Genomic DNA, 19818 nt, shown 5'->3' with positions numbered 1-19818 from the left:
ACTTATGCCATTGGTTTCATCCAGATATTTTTTGCTTCAGGCAAAGAAAGTAAATAGGAAATTAAATTGATCCAAGGAGAACAGAACAAGTGTATTCGAGGCAGAGAGGAAATACATGTCTCACTATATTTTTGATATAATTTTCTAGAAACCTAAAGCTACTATAAAAAATTAAAATATAAAAAGAACTAAAGGAAATACATGGATTGTAAGAATCCTCCCAGGAGTAGCTTGATCGGGAGTTCATGTATAATACTAAAACGTAGATTGTCTCTGTAGTTGGTTCTAGTTTCATAGTACTGGTTCTATTCCAGAGAAGATTCTTTTCTCAGTGCCACAGTGATTGGGTTTACTTCCTTGGGATATGTCTTTCTTACATGTACATATCTACAAGAAAACAAAAACAAAATTTACTTCCTTGGTAGCTCAATAGAATCCCAGAACTGAGTTTCAGTGTTTTCGACTTGTGCCATACGATGTGTCTGAACCAACCACAGTATCTAGGGAGTGAGATTTTCTTTTAAAAGGTAACAAAGCAAAATTTACCCTGTTCAATAGACATGAATTTACTTCATCTAAACTACAAAGCTGTAGAACTCATGTTCATTTATAAAAGGAGAGGTAGTAAAATACATGTTGGGAAGATATTCAGAAAATAGCTACTATAGAATTGAAGAATGCAGACTGTACACTAGCTTTATGATTAAGAAGCTGCACACAGCTTATGGCTTAAGTGTGAAGCTTCCATTTCCAAGAATGTTCCTCTATTGGCTTAATAATGCTTGAAATTCAAAAATTGCAGCTATGTTTCAGGTTATTCAGCACACACATAACACACTTGTGTAGATCAATCTTACAGTTCTCAGTTGTAAATGATATATAGACAAGACATAGATTAAGTCATAGTCCCTTGCCTCAAAGGGTTTATATTCTAGTATGAGAAACAGACAAACATCAGTGTGTAACAGAGTTGTCAAGAAGGATGAAGTTGTTCATAAACAGGTGCCAAGGTGGGGTGGGCTTCAGAGAGGAGACTACATGAGCTAAATCTTGGAGACCAGTAGGAATACACCAGATGGATCAAAGATGGAACCTATTCCAGCCAAACAAAGTAAAACAAACATCTGAATAAAACATGTGGCATGGAACATTTTATAGTGTTTAAAATTTTCTAGCAATTTAGTAAATTTGGGTATTACAATGTAAGAGTAATATAGCAGGCGATAAGATTGGAAAAGTATATAAAAGTTAATTTCTAGATTTTATTAAGTACTGAGATGGGAGTCTTTTAAGGCAGAAAGAGGCAGAATGAGAATTTTCTTTTTAAAAAGATTAAGATGGTATAGTCTGATTTGACTTAAAGGGGCAGTAGGAAGTGGAGAAAGGGCAATTGTTTTAAAGGCTGTTGTAGGACTTCAGCTGAGAATTTGTCAGAGTCTGGGCTGGGATAGTAGCAGTGTCATGGAATAAAGGACATGTTTTACAATCAGTTAAACATAAATTGCAGTAATAGCTGTAATACTCATTTGCATGACAGTCATTTACACTTTAATGTGAATGTGTATCAGACCCTATGCACAGGGTAGGTTCCTTTAGGAAGGATGAAGAGGGCCATAAAGACTTCTGTTGCTTACTGGTAATAACAAGTGGTGTATACAATTTGGGCACATTTTCAGAAATAATGCTATATGGATGGAAAACTTCTTTTATACCATAGTTTTTTTGGAATGGCTTAATCTAATAAGATGTCAAGAATGTAGTAAGTCCAGGTATTGTGAAAATAATGAGAACACATGTATTTGTGGCATAAAACCAACTGGTAAGCACTGAATCCTTCTGATTGAGGTGAATCTGTTTGACGTGCATTGTATGTTTCCTTACATATGTACTCGTGTCTTTTATAAGCCAGTGCTGATTCATGCCTCCAAAAATACTCAATAAACGAGACTACAAATATGTAGACTTAATATTTATAGCTGATATAATCCATCATGATGCTCATGAAAACATATTACCACCAAAAATTTGGGAGGGAATAAAAATGTATTTTTGTTAATAAATGCATGTCTATTAGTTATTGTTATCAGTCTTTTTTAATGGAGGTACCTTAATTATAGGCAAAATGTTGGCTATAATCCTCAAACAGGGACATTCCTGAACTTTCTAGATTACTATTTATGGTTTGGATTGGCAATTCAGAGTTCAGAACAGTAAATAAGCATTGTATAGAATATTAATCTCAAAGGGAACTGAAGTTCTGCATCTTATAGCTGGAATATTATGGCAGACTGGGGAACACAAATGTTTATTCTTTTACTGATCATGAATTGGAAAAGAATGGGAACAGTTGGAGAACAGCCCATCTCTAGCCACCATCTGCTTGTTATAACATCACTGTATGTTGTCATTTTTTTTCCTTTTTTTATTACTGTTATTAACACACTATAAAAAATACATTTAAATAGCATTAAGTTTGTAGCACAAACCAAGAAAATGGAGTCACTCAATCTTTAACTTGTTCTGTGGAAATTGCTTTATTCCTTTAGACATTTTTTGGAATCACGTAGCATTCTGCTGTTCAGGTACAATAAAAACAGGTGCCTGGGAGAGGTAATTACCAATCTCATGTTTGGGTCTTTATTTTATTTTCAAAGTCTTTTGTTCATTTATCATCTAACTCAGTTAGTATCAGATTAATGGAAACAAGGATGCCTTACATTAAAGCTGATCACAGCTATGAGAATTTATACTTTAACAGAAGAAATGACAATGGCCCAAGGCAATGAAATTGACTCAAACAGTCAAAATGATATTAATTTAACAAAATTTATTACATCTATTATCAGGAAGGCACATTGTTACATTATTTTACATTCTATCTGATATTTTACTTTCTATTAGTTATATTAGATATTATAACCTATTAATGTAATAAATTAATGAGTGTGAAATAGTTTACAAAATATTTATGTACTGTTAAGATATGTGAACTTTTTCCAAAATAAAAATGGCTTTGTAAAATTACAAAAATAATACATTTTATTTAAAAAATGAGAGTAAAACCATTAATGTTTGCTGCCATGAGAAAATGGTTGTTCGTGTGAAGATGCATATGGAAACCTGTGTGTTTGTGTGCATGAGTACACATGCCTTTTTAAATAGAAGGAATTACACTATGACATTATTCTAAGAGAATGCTCCTTTAACATGTGTGTATCATATACATAGAGATATGACGGGGAATCTGCAGCTTCTTATATGGAGGGATGTTTTTGTATTTGCACTTTCCTGTTAAGCTTAGCGAAAGACTGAGAAGGACTGATTAACGGACAAGTGCCTCAGCAAGGTCCAGTCAAAAAAATAGCCCCATAAAACATAAAACAGAGTGTTACAGAGAGCAGCGAATTAGTTACACAAGTGTTGAAAGCACTGAGGAAGTGAAAGAGGGAAGTGAGGTAATCCAGAGACAAGTAATGGCAGACAGTGTTACTAGAGTGAGGAGAAAAGAAAAGAGATGACGCCCCAGAGCCAGGGCAAAAACTCCTTCTGAGACTGTGAAGAAAGAGACTGCAAAGGCTAGGTTTTCTGAAGTATTTTTGTAACATTCATACTAGAAGCAGCAATACAGACAAATAGGAGAAGGCTATGAGAGAGAGAGAGAGAGAGAGAGAGAGACAGAGAGAGAGAGAGAGAGAGAGAGAGACAGAGACAGAGAGAGAGAGAGAGAGAGAGAGATAGAGAGAGAAAACCTTATGCTCATCTCTTGCTTCTGATAGCCTGTCAGGCCTTCCGTGGCAGGTGAGCCTGAGAAATGTGGTTTACAAAATCCTAGCCCCAGCATCACAGAGCCGAGAAGGAAAAAGATTGATGTAAAGAGGCCTAAGTAACCAACTTTATAAGTAGAAACAAAGACAGAAGGAGAACAGTGTTTGGCTTTGGCTTATAATAATGTCCCAAAGAGGTAGTTATTTGTCATGTGAATTTGTTGAATTACTTTTTTACTTAATAGCAACCCATTTTTCTTATGCAGAACCAAAGGGCTAAGAATTAATTCTTCCAAATCTACCTAGTTATGTAGATTTGAAGGTATTTATTAAATCCAGGCATGGTGGTACATGTCTGTAATCCCAGCACTTGAGAGGCTAAGGCAGAAGGATCCTGAGTTAAAGGCTAGCCTGGACTACATAGAGAAACTCTGTCTCAAGCAACAAGAATAACAACTAAAAATCTGCTGTGTTTATTGACATTATCACTCACAAGTGCTTAGCGGGGACCTGTGATGCCATGAGTAGGGGCCATAAGACACACAGGGTATGACACAAAGTGTGCTGCTTGCTCTGAAGATTAGTCTATTTGAAGAACAGTTCCAAATGTTAAGTCTACTACTTTTCCTCCCGTTTTCTTCCTTTCTTTCAAATTCTTTTTTTTTTCTATTTCTGTCAACTTCTTAATCTCTCAAAATTGGCCATCATAGTCAAGTGGCTCCAATTGTTCCTTTGCCTATTTTAGGCACATAAATGAAATACTACTTCAAATCATGTGAGAGCATGATGCTCAATGTTTCCCCCTTCTTTTTATATATTTTGTGTTTGGAAAGGGTAGCTCTTTTCATATTTTAAATGACACAACATAAAAATTTACATATTAATGAGATATGTGTAATGGTTGAGCATACAACTTACTTCATTTTTAATGATGGAAGGCAATGGAAAGGGAGAGGTTGAATCAGAGAGAAGAGCGGTCTGAGGAGAAGCCAAACTACCCTCACATCTGGAACAGATGAACTGTGGGAAGAATTCTCCTTCAAACTTTGGGGTGAGCCTGGCAATCTCTGCCCTCCATTGCCATGGGGCACTAGAATCAAAGTCCTCTAGACCCTAGCTAGGCCAGGAATGGAAGAGCAAGGGAGAGTGGCAGGAACTGTGTGCATGTGTGCGCCATTCTAATGTGATACCCTCTTATAGAAAACTTCAAAACTGACATTTAGTTGTCAGTGTCTTAGAAATTGGAGAGTTTTTTTTTAGGATAAAAGACTCTTTTATGTTGTACTCTCTTTTGCTTGCTCTTTCTGTCTGTCTCTGTCTCTGTCTCTGATTTCATTCACAAGGTTGATACAGAGGAGTCAATAAGACAACTTGCTTCATTTTCTCTCCTTAACCATGATACACACTTAGCATGTGCTAAGTGTGTGCACAGGCATTCAGTCTCCCCAAAGAATCCAGGGCTCTCATTCAGATAGATTTCAAGTGATCCCTTTCTGTTAGTACTTTAGACATACTTAGATAATTCATAAACTTAGAGTAAACATATATACTATGCTCAAGTTTGGAAACTGCAACATTTATACCTAATACATAATTATTTAACTAGCAAATAGTAAAAATTGAATCCACATAGACAGTGCATTTTATACCCTTTAAATTGGAAGCAATCAAAATAATGACCTCAAAAATTGAAAATGATATCCTGGTTCAGATGTGGATCCATGTGAATTTTTAACTGCTACTGAGAATATAAATTAGAATATCAATGTTGGAGAGGCACAAGTACCATTCATAGATGCAGAAAATGTGTATACACTGTACATCGGTACCTCCACACTTTGATATTTTCTTAGGGGAACTCATGCATTTGTTTGGGGAAACTTGCACAGAATGGTTTGTTTGAATAAAACATAAACAAATGCTTATGAAGATAAGCAACACATTTAAGACAGTAGTTGCCTCTGTGACCGTGCTGGGACTGCGGGGAGTTGGGATTGAGGTCTGGAAGGGGCACACAGGTAAATTATTCACCTGTTTGCTTGAAGAGTTTCATTGTTTTGGTAAAGTGTTCAATCATATTTGTAAGGTTTCCTTTATTTGGGTGGTGGATATGTGCACTCTATATTATATTTGCAACATTGTTTATCATATTTCAGGTTTTATATTGGGTTGGGCCATATGAAGTCATCTTTTTTTGATGTACAAAATAGCAATTTGATGTAATTCAGCCTGAGTATGTATTTTAAAAATTATTTAGAATGCTAAAAACACCACATTTTGTAAAATAATACAAACACATATAGAAATATTTTAAAGTATTTTTGAATAATATAGTCTGTAATTTCAATGATTATGCTTGTGCTACACTTGGTTTATTGAGAGTTTGTGTCTCTAAATACTGACAGCAACTTGTATCTAAATTTGAAAAAAAAAATTCATAGGGTCAAAAGGCAGAACAAACAACTCTCTAGACACCATTAATTTTCGTGACCTGCAATGGAGGTAGGGGGAGGTGCTTGCCCACAGTAACAGTGTTCTGTCAAGGTCTTTGTTGTTCTTTTTTTAAACTTATGCTATGCTTGTTTACCATAGCAACTAAGGATAACCCAGACTATGTAAGGGAGATAATAGTGGTCACAGAATAAATTAGATTCTTGGACCATCTATTATTTTATTTTGACAAATTATATTAAAGTCAGTAATAATGAAATAATGAGATGTAAATTTTATCAATTGTGATGATATCAAATGGGCTATAGTTTCACTGATAAAATATTCAGCTCTTGGTTATTTTTACTGTAAAGTATTTTTGATTATCACATTTAATTTTCTGTAGCATGCTATGATTTATTAACTTAATGGAAAGCCTCAGGTCGTTGCCTAGTCTATTTCCTTTTCCTAGAAGTACTCAATGGATGGTTCATATACCTGGCACTGCCTGTGAGAAATTCTTTTTTTCCCCATTAGTCTTCAACCTGAAAAATGATGCCAGATATATCACAAACATACAAATGCATACTGATGAATCAATCTGCTTATTGAAAGGTTACTCTTTATTAAATACTTATTCTCTAATAAAATCTTCATGGACTCTTTTCTGAGGGGTTGATGATGGTGTGGTTTCTTCATCTTTTGATAGGTTATGTCTCTGTTGCTATTGAGTATATTTCTTGAGGGCATGTTTTGAGTATAAGACCTAATGTAATGCACTTGATCTATAGTAACACTTAAATTGTATTTATGACTTTATTATATATTGTTCCTCCTTTTGGTTCTTATGTGTTTTGTATTTTCCTGCTTGACTTCTGTCTGAGAGGTAGTTTGTATCTAAATTTATGGACAGGAGAATAGAAGATTTAGGCAGGCAAGGAACTATTGTTTCCATGTTAGAACCAATTCTAAGTGTCTGAAATGTGTTGCTCATAATATGATAAATTCTCCTTCAAGGATCCATCAAAACATGACTGCAATTTTTTAAATTCCATTGTATCTAAAGACATTATCTAGATTGATGAGTACTAGATCTGTGATTATAGAAATTGACCATAAATTGCCTTGTATGATTTGGACTTGAAGTGACATCCAAAAAGACTCAAGTGTTCAAAGGCTTGGTTTCCAGCTGGTGGCACTGTTGAGAGGTGGCTGGATCAAGAGGACACTGACTTCATTAGTGGATTAATGAGTTCATAGCTTAATGAACTGGAGCTGGGTGGGGGGAGGGAGCTGGAGGGGGGAGGGAGCTAGTTGGAGAAATCACCAAGACTGTGGCTTTGAAGATATATCTTGTCCCTGGACTCCTCTTGTCTCTTTTTTTGATTGCTGTTTTCCATGAGGTAAAGCAACCTCCATTGCCACATGTTCCTTCCACCTGTCTCGCCTCATGTCCACAGCAATGGAACCAGCCAGCCTCTGAAATCCATGAGCCCAAATAAACCTTTTCTCCTTTTAAGTTAGTTCAGATATTTTGTCACAGTGAGGAAAGGCTAACTAATACATTGTCTTTCAAATTATGCCTCATTTGTAGTATAGGTGCTAAGGTACATACCAGTACCTGAGGGACAGTTATCACAATTAAATAATCAATTGCAGAGATCACATTGTTAATTAGAAAATTTAAACCATGGGATCATTTTATAGTACTAACGTTTTTAGGGGAAAAAGTGTCATCTCTGTGGATTTTTCTCTTTTGTGCTCATTAAAATTCATCACCCCTCTACCCCATTTTCATTCTTGAATTACTACTTTTCTCAATTTACCCATTTTCTGGATCTTCTCATTCATTCCCCTGATTTTGATTATAAACAATATGCTGAAAACTTGTCCCACCCCATGTCTAATAAGGCACTTCAAATTCAACTGAAGTCCTTTTCTTCTGCTCAGCCTGGTTTTTCTTCTTCTGTCCTATGGTTCCATGGATGGCCTCACAGTCCCCCTAATCATTCAACTACAAATGAAGCTATCATCTTTTTTCTTTCCTGACCACACTACATGTGCCCCAGATCTAATTAGTCACCAGTGTATTCTATGTCTAATTTATGTTTTCTGTGTAATTTAATGTTTTGGCATTTTAGGAAAACATTCTGACTGGACTGAGACTTCTTCTTCTGGAGCTCGTGTCAAAGATAAACAAAGCCAGACACTCATTAACGTAGTAAGGGCAGATTTTAATCATTTATAAACTTTTGCAATAGGGAAAAGAGTTCAATGTGTGCTGAACTCAACTTCAATTTGCACAAAGGTGATTAGAATTACTTTAAGGAGAAAATGAGGAGACAAGAGGGATGTGAGTGGGGGTTCAGTAGAGTCAAGAAGTAAAAAATAGAGAAGTAGGAAGGGGGTGTTGTCCATTTGATACCTATTTGTGTTTGCTAACTGGTATTGAGTGAAGTCTGATTCCTTCCCTCTTCCCGCAGAAACTGGGAGATAGGGACCTATTTCAGGTTCGACTGGGACAAACAGTAAATTATTTTAGCAGCCTTGGATTTTCTCAGGTAAGTGCATTAAGAGGAACTAGGGTAATTGTAGGTATGTAGCACTGAGGTGTTAGAAATTATGTTAGTGTTTTATTTAAGTATTTATAGACAATGGTTGAAATTTTGTCACTAGTCAATTCTAGAGACAGCAGAGGACTCACTGGGAAGAATGCCTTTGAGGCACATCAGTCAATCTATATTCTAACCTTCATATTGGCTCATATATATCATGCAACAATATTCCTCTGCCTTAATCACTTTAGGATTAGGCACCAGACAACTAGGAACCACGCTTATAGCAGAGTCTGCTGAAATTATTCAAACTAGCCAATCCTGTATAGTTTACCTTCCTTATCTTGACTTTCCTGAGGAAACTTCAATAAAGACCATAGCCTAAGTTCTCCCCTAGCTCTTGTCATCTGCCACCTTCTGATGCACAGTGGTGTTTTCCCTTGTGCCCTGAGTGGCACATGTGATCCCCTCTGTGGGACCTGTGGGTAGAGTAAATTTCTTCTTCCCAAGCTCATTCTCCTTGCTTATGTGTTTGCAAAAGTTGTATGATACCCTATCCAATACTTACATTCTGATATTTTTGTTGTTCATTTTATTTATGTATGTACTTATTTATAGTACTGGGATTTGAACTCAGGGACTACACCTTGAGCCACTCTACTAGTCCTTTTTTGTGAAGTGGTTTTTCGAGATAGGGTCTTACAAATTATTTGCCCAGACCGGCTTCAAACCACAATCCACCTAATCTCTTGCCTCCTGAGTAGCTAGGATTACAGACGTGAGCCACCAGCACCCAGCTTTTGTTGTTTATTGACTGGATTATTTTTTTTGGGGGGCAGTTCAAACTGGAGTTTGAACTCACGGCCTCACACTTGCTAGGCAGGCACTCTTACACCACTTGAGCCACCAGCTTTTGTTGTTTTTTCAGACAGGTTCTCACCATGTAGCCCAGCTAGAACTTGAACTCGCAATCTTCCCGCCTCAGCCTCCTCCAGTGTATGGTATGCCACTGAGCCTGGCCAAAATTTCCATTTTTTTTTAAAGAACACCTAAGCCTCCTATTTTACATCCCCTTTGGGAGTCTATCTTAGCAAGTCTGTTCATACTATAATTGCCCTACTTGAGGCTGTTCTTCCTTAGCTAATCCGTGAGTTGCAGCTGTCCATCTTGACTGCTTCTTTAGATCTGTTCTCCTCAATGCTGCTGAAAGAGTGGTTTGAAATGTCCTTTCAAAGCTCCAGGCCTTTGGCCAGCTTCTCATTCCATGAACTCTACAAAAGGCTTGCTCAAATTGGTCCTGCCTCTTCGCCTCTCTCAGCGTCTACTCTACCTGTTATGCATGTTAGGTCCCTGGATAAACTCAAAAAACAACATCCTTTTCCCAATATCCACTCATGATTGTGCTCACCTTGCTCTTTCTAGCTGCAATGCCTTTCATCTATCACACAGAGCTCCTCTAACTTCTGTGAACACTTTAGAATGCATCCCAGGAGACTCTTTTCTCAGAAGTTTTCCCAGACTACACCACAGGCTTGAGTTAATTATACAGACATCTATTTATTTGTCATATACCTGATTCTCCCTCAACCCATGAACTTCTTAAAGCTAGAAATCATGTCTTACTTATCTTTATATCCCAGGCTTAACACAGTGCTAGCTTATAGCTGGTATTTAATAGATGTTGAATAATTCCTCAACATCTTCCAAGTATGTTTGTTTCAAATTTAGTATCACTTCTTATCTGCTTAGGGGGGAAATTAGCAACAGAAAATAAAAAGATAGCAATATGAATACAGTAATTCTATTTCTCTAAACATATTAATGTCATGCTTATTTTCTCTAGCCACACGTCATGTTACTATCTTCCTTTCATATGGAATAAAATATGCACAGGGAAATCAAAATGTTTCTAGGTGAAACTTAAAATATAAAACAAAATAATTGTGCTTCCAAACAACCAAATTATACAATGTAAAAATACTATGTATGCATTATATATACAGTGTAGCCCACTGTATGTATATTTTTCTGTGTTTATGTGAGTTAAAATTAAAAAATAAAAAAGAATATGTTTTATAATCCTTTAAAAATATTTAAAGCTTCTATTTCTTTCTTTTCCTTTCTTTTTTTGACCAGTTTTCTTTTTACCAGGTACTGTTGCTTTGCACATAATTTCTTATTTAGTTCTTATGATTCTATGAAAGCAGCAATTAAAATATTGTTTTAAATTTAATATTGTTTTAAATTTGCATCTGAGGAAACTGACGTATTCCTAGGTGAGGTCAGCTTGTCAAGGGACACACATACAATAGCAACCGGGTCTAGGGTATTAATAGAAGTTTTTTTTATCTTAATCTGTGAGTGTAACCACTACATAATTTTGCCAGGAAAAATATTGGCTTTATTGTGAAACTATGCTCATAATAACTAAATAAAAACCAGGAAAAACTTACAATAGATGTTTTAGTTTAATTCTTCCTACAAATTTTGTTCCTAGCAAAGATAGTATGGACTTTACCAAATCATAGATTCCTTTTGGAAGCTTTCATTTTCTCAATAAAATATTTGTAGTCTTAGATTCAGGCCCAGAGAGATAAAATGAATTAAAAAAAAGTGTTCTGAGAGACAATGGAAACTCCTGTGGCAAAGATGATTCATCCCAAGAGGAACATAGGGAGGGAGGCCATAAAATACAGAGAACACTTCCATCTGAGCCAAGTTCAGCTCAGCAGGACAATAGCTAAGAGGCTAGCCAAAGAGAGCCTCCTCCACTGCAAACCACAAAAGTTCTGGTTCGAGTCTCTGTACTTAGAATGTAAAGGAAGCATAAACAAGAATTTCAGCTACCAGATGGGGACCCTTCTAATTAGTTAAGTCTGCTCTAAATTTTGGCCACCAGTTGGCAGATGCAACAGAAGCCAAGGGAGTAAACAGAATATGTTGGCAGTTTTGAATTTTAAACTAGTATATCACAAATAGATTCAATTTAGAAATATTTTCCTCTTTGGTTAAACTCTGTAACTTAATTTTGTCAAATGCCAGGAAGTTAGATAGAGTATGAGGCATTTCTTTTGAGACATTTCATATTTTTGGTTATAAATTGATGGCAATGAAAGATGTTATCTCAGAAGGTGTAAAGCACAACAGAAATATTCACGTAAGCAATATTTTATCAAAATCACAGATTCATGTGGTATTTGTGAATAAGGAACTCTGTGAAATACAAGAAGTGCTTCTTGGGAGAAGCACATTTTGAAATAAATGGGAATATTAAGAAATTAAGTAAACAAGACAGGCCGTAACGCTTCTGCATAGATATAAATGAGAAGCTAAATATTCCAACTTAGTATGGCAGTTACTGTAATATTGGATGTAGATTGTGTGTGTTTTGGGTATTCACAGGAAGGAATGCAGAAAAGAATAAGTAATTCTGCCTGACTTGATGAGGTGTTTTAAAATCTTTCTAAAGAAGTTTTTTTTTAACAGTAGGACTTCACAATAAACTAAGATGGGACAAGGATTTTAGGTAGAGAGAATAGTTAGAGATGTGTTTTTAGTACAATGTGAATAGTATGATAGCACAGAACATTGCAATGAAATCTTGGTAAGAAAGAATTGTGTGTCAGTCAGAACAAGAGGTGAGTGTAGGGTAGAGAGGAACTGATTGAGAAGATACCTCAAAGATTTTGATGTAGAAATATGTATGTATATTATACTGCAATCTACCAAGATAAGAAAATGCAGAAACACTATCAGGTTTTAGGGACTGAAGAGTTCTACTTCATGTATATTGAATTTAATATTAATTCAATATCAATATCATTAATATGAATATTGTGCTAATAATGATGGTGATAATACCTTAACATTCATTTGGCATGAACTTCATGCTAAATATTGCACTGAGTGCATTGCATTCAGTACGAAGTATTCGCCTTATCACAACATAAGGGCGTGATACAGGTATTATGAAGAATCAGAGGGATTCCATGTTGTGAGGTAAGATTCAGCTTGGGTGGATTAATCCCATACCTTAAATAGTTCACATAATTTGGAGCCAGGTACCTATGGATTCTGGTTAGGATGTCTAGAAAGCAGCAGGTTGTATGTTTCTGAACCTTAGGGGTGAGGTTAACATCAGAAATTTAACAATCATCTGCTAAGACATAGCTAATACTGTGAAAAGTTGGTGTCTTTTTCTTTTTTTTTGCACCTATTCAAGGCAGTAGTTCCATCATGGAAGAATCACAGATGGCCTTGAGCAGTCAGTCTGAAATCATAGTGTTTCTTGATGTTTCTTTCTTAACTTGGTCTTTTGCTTCAAACATAATCTGGCTATCTGACCACTTTGCTCCTAGGTATAGGTAAATATTTTATCTTAGAACTGATAGTTTTATATCTTTATCTTCTAGACCACATACTCTTACCTCTGGAAAATGGTCTTATGTTTTGTGACCCCTAAATGGATGACTACACAGAGAAGAACAGACAGAAGAGAAAAAGCAAAAGAACTGATATTCTCTTAAATAATTATCCCTCTCTCAGTTTTAACTTGGATGTCCCATCCATCATTTCTCTTAGTGAATTCAGTTTATTTAGTAAAATTAAATGCCGAAGTGTCTCCTTCCTCTTTTATTTGTTATATATTCAATTGATAATTTGAAATTGATAATTTGCTAATGGGTTACAGTTTCATGTATTATTTTTCTTCTCTTATATTTGAGGCATATTAGGAATCTGTTTTAACAGTTTCAGGAATTTCTCAGATAAAGCAATATGCAATATGTTGAGTTACCCTTGTTAGCAAAATAAAACCCAAAGCAAAATTAAAAACAAAGGATAATTTGTTTCAGTGTCTTAACAATGCCTTAGAGATAAAGTCATATTTTTAATTGAATGAATTAGGGTAAGAATTATAATTTCTTAGGAAATTATATCATGTTTTATTCCCTGGTAAATAGTCACAATTTAAATAGTGATTTTACCTTAGAGCACAGTAGAGTGATCTTTTTTTTTTGCCATAATTATACCATTCTCTGGAAAGTACTTATGGCAAAATTATAAAATCTTTCTTCTTGTTAAAACTCAATGTTGACTTGATTAATGTTAGATGAAGTGATACAAAAGTGTGGGAACTTGTGGAAGGAAAATTCTGAAGTCAAGCTAACATGTTCTAACACATTGTTTATTGGGTACCAAGCCTGTATGGCCTAACAATGATTGATTCTTCATAAACAAGTCTACTGTGGTCATACTTAACAAGAGAAACATCTGAAATTATAAACATGACTTCAAGATTTCTTTTTTGGTGGTACTGGGGTTTGAACTCAGGCTTCATGCTTGCCAGACAGGTGCTCTTACTGCTTGAGCCATTGCACAAGCCCTTTAAATTGTTTGGTATTCTTTATTCTTTTCTGAGTTTACAAAGTCAATCCTAACTATTTTTTCCTTCCACAGAAGATAGAATGACCTTGACCTTTTTTTAAATCATGGTTTTGGCATCTACCAGGAGACATCTTGGAAACTGAAGTGTTTCCTTGGCTGAATATTTCAAAGACAATTATTGGCTGTTTTAGCTTGGATGGAAGTAAATCTGTAAATTTATAAGTCTTAATAGAAATTTACACAAAAAATATGGAAAATTCTTTGTGGGTTGCTTGCTTCCCAGTAAAAAAGAGCTATTTTAATTTAAATAAAAATAATCCTTAAATTCACTTTGCATAATTTGTGAATAAGGACTTGTGTAACATTAACTTATTTTATATCAAACCATTCCTGAATTATTGCATCTCATGGAAAGCATGTAGGTGGTGTTGTTGTGATTAAGTATATGGGTCCTTAATGTAAACTAATAGTTTGAATACTAGCTCCACAACTTGTTAGTTGTGTGACTTTGGGAAAATCACTTAACCTCATGTGTACCTTTATTTTCATAACAGTTAAATGGGGAAGATAATAGGGCTACTTCATAAAAGTTGTTGTGAACTTTAACTGAACTTATGAATGTACATATTTTGGAAATGTGCCTGAAAAAAGGTAATTAGCCAATACCTGTTCAGTTTTGAATATTCCTTTCTTTTGATGGAGGGAAGGTTGGAAAGGAAAGGAGCAACTGAACTCAGGGCCTTGAGCTTGTTAGGCTGGTACTCTTCCACTGAGCTAAATCCTCAACTCCTTGACTGCAGTGTCTGCAGTTGGCCAACTCTCTCTGGCTTCTGGAATATGGCACATTAGTTGAAGTAACTCTTAGGAGTCAAAACAGAGGTGTAGAGATTATAATAAGACAGAAGTAAGCAAAGGTAAAACAACTAACACAAGACTGTCTGTTCTTAATTGTCTTAAAACATTTTTTTATTATCTCTTTTGGGATCATTGCATATTTTTCCTAAAAATAATATCAAGTCACCCAACCATAAAAATCTATAGTATATAACCATTAACTGCATAAGACTTTAAATGACTAGAGTGCATGTGGGAACACTTCTACAAGGTAGTAATAAAATACATATTAAAGTCATTATCGATGGACCAATATGTCTATTTTTGAAGTCCATGTGGAATTGGCTCAACTTACTAGATGTACCAAGAATAAGATAAAAAATGTATTTTGTATGCTGGACACAAACATATACCAGAAATAGATTTTCTATACATTTTAATAGGTTTCATCATGGCATTTTCATACATGAATGCAATGTACTTTCATCACAGTCATCCCCATTTTCTTTAGGAAAAGATTTTTAAGTGTGGTAATCATCATCAAAGTATTTTATTTGCATAGACAGTGACAAGAGTTTTAAATAAAGAATTTCAGAAGTTTGAAGGAAGGAGCAGTCCTCCTGGTAACTTCCTTGACAGAATTCTACTGTCAATGGGATGCAGGACCTGGTTTCCCAATGCCCTGCTTTCCATCAGTAGAGACTGAAGTCCACAGCAAGCTGACCATTTATGTGATTCATGCTAAGAGCTAGCCGTAATAGTTTGCAAACCTGATCAAGCCAGTTTCCATAATTAATATAATAATTCAAATAATGAAATATTGAGTAAAATAATGAATATGAGTATAAAATTTATTTTTATAAATAAAAAAGCTGAGTTTAGCTTTTGAAAAGAACTGATGTGAGTTAGTAATGCAAATATTATCATTGAATTATTCATGAAAGTTTTGATGCTAGAGTCTGCATTTAGAGGATTTTGTACATTTTAAAACCTTTGCTGCATCTTAAATACATAAAAAATGGATCACATGTATAATGAATTGTAGGTGTGGTTTATGCAAAAGAGTAGTGGGTAGAACTCTGATCAATGAATCCCTCATATGATAAAAGCAAGAGCACACATGGGAGGGGTGAGGATAGGTAAGACACCTAAAAAACTAGCTAGCATTTGTTGCCCTTAACGCAGAGAAACTAAAGCAGATACCTTAAAGCAACTGAGGCCAATAGGAAAAGGGGAACAGGTACTAGAGAAAAGGTTAGATCAAAAAGAATTAACCTAGAAGGTAACACACACGCACAGGAAATCAATGTGAGTCAATGCCCTGTATAGCTATCCTTATCTCAACCAACAAAAACCCTTGTTCCTTCCTATTATTGCTTATACTCTCTCTACAACAAAATTAGAGATAAGGCAAAATAGTTTCTGCTGGGTATTGAGGGGGTGGGGGGAGAGGGAGGGGGCTGAGTGGGTGGTAAGGGAGGGGGTGGGGGCAGGGGGGAGAAATGACCCAAGCCTTGTATGCACATATGAATAATAAAAGAAAAAAAAATGAATCCCTATGTAAGAAAAGGCTTTGATACTAACCAAAAGTTTGTAAGTGAAACATTTGTTTAAATTTAAAAAATAAATACTCAATATGTATGTCATATAAAAAGCATTTGTGACTACCATTTTTTGATTAACTTAATAATTAGGAGAATTAATTAACTAAATTAGATATGAGGACTTCCTCTAATTTCAGCTATGACAATAGGGTATACATCTTGAAGAAAGAACAAGTTCACCTGGGCCTTTCCTAGATATTCCATTATCAATCTAATTTTGTTAAGGAAGTAAACTCTAAGTGAGTAAATCAATTTCATTGAGCAAACATTTATTGAATTTCCATTGCCTTCAGGATAAAAGATAAGTTACTGATCAGGACATAAAAGCATATGCATATCTGGTGTGTACATGTTTTTCATCTTCAATACCCCATTCCCTTAGCCAAATCCCTCCTCACCTGACTTATCTTTGTAAAACAGAAACACAATATGCTTTGGGATTTTAAACCCACTATTGTGTGCCAATATTGTATATATTTGTGCATTTTCTTTCAGGGGCCTAAAATGATTAGTCAGTCATCAGGTTGTGTTTAATGCTGGTTATTGGTAAAAACTGTTCATTTAATACACGTTCTTCCCTCTGCCATTTCTATGCCAAATTCTCATTTTAAGTGAGAACAGTTGAAGATAACTGTTAGGGGATTCAGTACTATCCACAGTTTCAGGCATCCACTGGGGGCCTTAGAACACATCGAGTAAAAGGGACAATTGTATTATGGAACATAATTTAATGTGATAAAAAGTCCTTATCAATCATGTTTGAAAAAGATTTAAAGTTTATCAAAATATTTTAAATTTACTAAATTAATTAAAATGTTTATTGCATGGGTTGTCAAAAATATGGTATGATAGACTGTTAGCTCAATAACATGAAGAAGTAGAAAAATAATGTCAAGCTCAAATTTTATCATTTGTAACTCTAGATGGTGGTATTAGATTGCAGGTGTTATTTTATACTGTACTTTCTAATGTTTCAATAATTAAAATGTGTTAATTTTGGTAATAAATAATGAAACTGTTGAACAAATATAACGACTTCATTCAAGGATCATGACTTTTCTTGGTATTTTCTTGAACCATTGATTTTTAACATTCATTATTCTTTCTCCTCTGTATTATTTATTGTTCATACTTCTTTCTTCCTTCCCTTCTTCCTTCCCTTCTTCCTTCCCTCCTTCCTTCTTTCCTTCTCTCCTTCCTTCTTTTCCACCTGTCTTCCTTTCCTCTTCCCCCTCCTTTCCTTCCCTTCCTCCCTCCCTCTTTTCTTCTTTCCTTCCCACCTTCCTTCCTTCCCTCCTTCATTCCTTCCCTTCCTTTTCCTTCCTTCCATGCATCCTTCTTTTCTCCCTTCCACATGTCTCTCCTTCCCGACTATTTAAGTTTACTGGTAGGAAGCCCTACCAATATATTGAATATATTTTATTCTAATGAATGTAAATATGGGCATAAGGAAATGGTGGTTTGCATTTATAAAGAGCTGAAGAAGATGGAACTACTAATAGGATCATATACGTAGAATAAGGGAAGGGAGACGATTATATCTCTTGATCTAAGAAAGGCTATTCTTAGGAAGTGATGTTTAATCTGATAAATGTTGAGTTTTAAATACCTTGATTAGGAATTGGATAGCGGGCATGATTAAAAGGAGCAGTCAAGGATCGCTCTTTGGTCGGGCACTTGTGATCATGGAGATACTATTATCACCCTTGGAAAGCTGAGTTGAAGATGCCTGTAAGATATCTCAAGTAAAGATGTGGACCACATATTTGACTTTATGGGCTCAAAGGTCAAATAAGATCAGTCTAGACTGGAGACTTATTGGAAGCATGGAAATATTTGAGATCCTTTGGGGTGCTGTGTAGAGAGGGAGCAGCATGGAGTCATGGGGATAGTGCTGATCAATTGCAAACTTTAGGAAATGGATAGACAACAAAGAGCCAACAGAGAACTAGGGAAGACAACTAAAGAAGTAGGTGGATAAGCAAGAAAGTGTGGTATCAATATTGAGTAATGTTTTTTAAAAGGAAGTGGTTTAATGTCAAATGCTATTCCTAGGTCAAGAAAGAGTGAATTGTATTTAGTGATATGTGTGTGAGTGATCATTGTGTATCTCAGCAAGACAGTTTCACTGAAACAGAAACCTGCTCTAAATGAGTTAAAAAGAAAAAAAAGAAGTGAAGAAATGGAGATGCCAACTGTAGATAAATACTTTGAGAACTGCAACTTTTAAGAAGATGAAAAAGTAGAGCTGAAGCCAGAGGAGCATGTGGAGGGATACTTTTTTCTTTTCTTTGTTTTACATTATGGTATATGAGGCCTTTTACTAAGTTTATATACTGGCCTGGAGAAGCTAGTGGTAGCTACAGAGAAGGATGTGTATAATTAAATATTAGAGACATTCAGCAGGTTTGACTAGATGGTACCTATACACAGGTTTAACCTTAGTGGAAAAAAGGAACAGTTCTTCCATCTAAGTCAGAAGATGTACAAAAATAAAGAAGAGGAAGTGATGAAGGTATACTTGTAGATTTGCTTATAGGAAGTCAATAGAATATGCTTATCACAAAAAAATGTGGGCTTTCAGTGAGCATGTCTGCTGAGAGAAATGTAGTACGAAGGCTGGAGGTCTGAGGAGAGGATAAAGGATTTTGAGTTACCATGGACTGAATGTTTGTGAGCCTTTGAGAAGTGATAAGGTCATGTAGGGAACAGCCCCCATGAATGAGATCTTTGTTTTCATAAAAGAGGTCTGAGGGAGCTTGTTTGACCCTTCCACCATGTGAGGACAAGCTAGAAGGTGTCATCCATAGGGAAGAGGGACCTCAGCAGTCACAACAATCTGCTGGTGTTTTGACCTTGCTTTTCCCAGCCACCAGAACTGTGAGAAAAAAATGCATTTTTTTAAATAAGCCATTCAGTTTATTGTATTTTTGTGATAGTAGCCTGAACAAACTAAGACAAGAATCATCACTATGAAATATTGGATTAGGAAATTTACTATAGCAGTGTTTTCAAAGAGTCTTTAATTTAGAGTTCATTAAAACTGGTTATTGTTCCTAACCCATGAGACTTTTCAACCAAAAGCAGATTCAAGAAAATAATAAAAAGACTTTTTCTTTGTTCTTGGCTCGTTTTCTCTTACTTTTAAAAAGAAGGTTATTAAATCTGCTTTGACTTTTGTGTACCTATCATTGCTATTGCTCCTGGTTCCCTGGCATTTTGTTTCTGTGATACAGTGATTACTCT

The 19818-nt window shown here is 35.4% G+C and overlaps 1 long non-coding RNA gene across 2 annotated transcripts in view; it reads left to right on the top strand.

Annotated features, from left to right (window-relative positions):
• The first annotated feature begins 8536 nt into the window (after positions 1-8536).
• LOC141421720 (uncharacterized) overlaps positions 8537-19818 on the top strand; it is a 37691-nt gene continuing 26409 nt past the window's right edge. For both annotated transcript variants that reach the window (XR_012446391.1, XR_012446392.1), the window contains exon 1: positions 8537-8755. This is a non-coding gene — a long non-coding RNA (uncharacterized lncRNA). The remainder of the gene's footprint in view (positions 8756-19818) is intronic.

This window comes from Castor canadensis, chromosome 3, assembly GCF_047511655.1.
Source record: "Castor canadensis chromosome 3, mCasCan1.hap1v2, whole genome shotgun sequence".
Lineage (NCBI taxonomy): Eukaryota > Metazoa > Chordata > Mammalia > Rodentia > Castoridae > Castor > Castor canadensis.
This window is presented reverse-complemented; position numbering and strand designations above follow the sequence as displayed.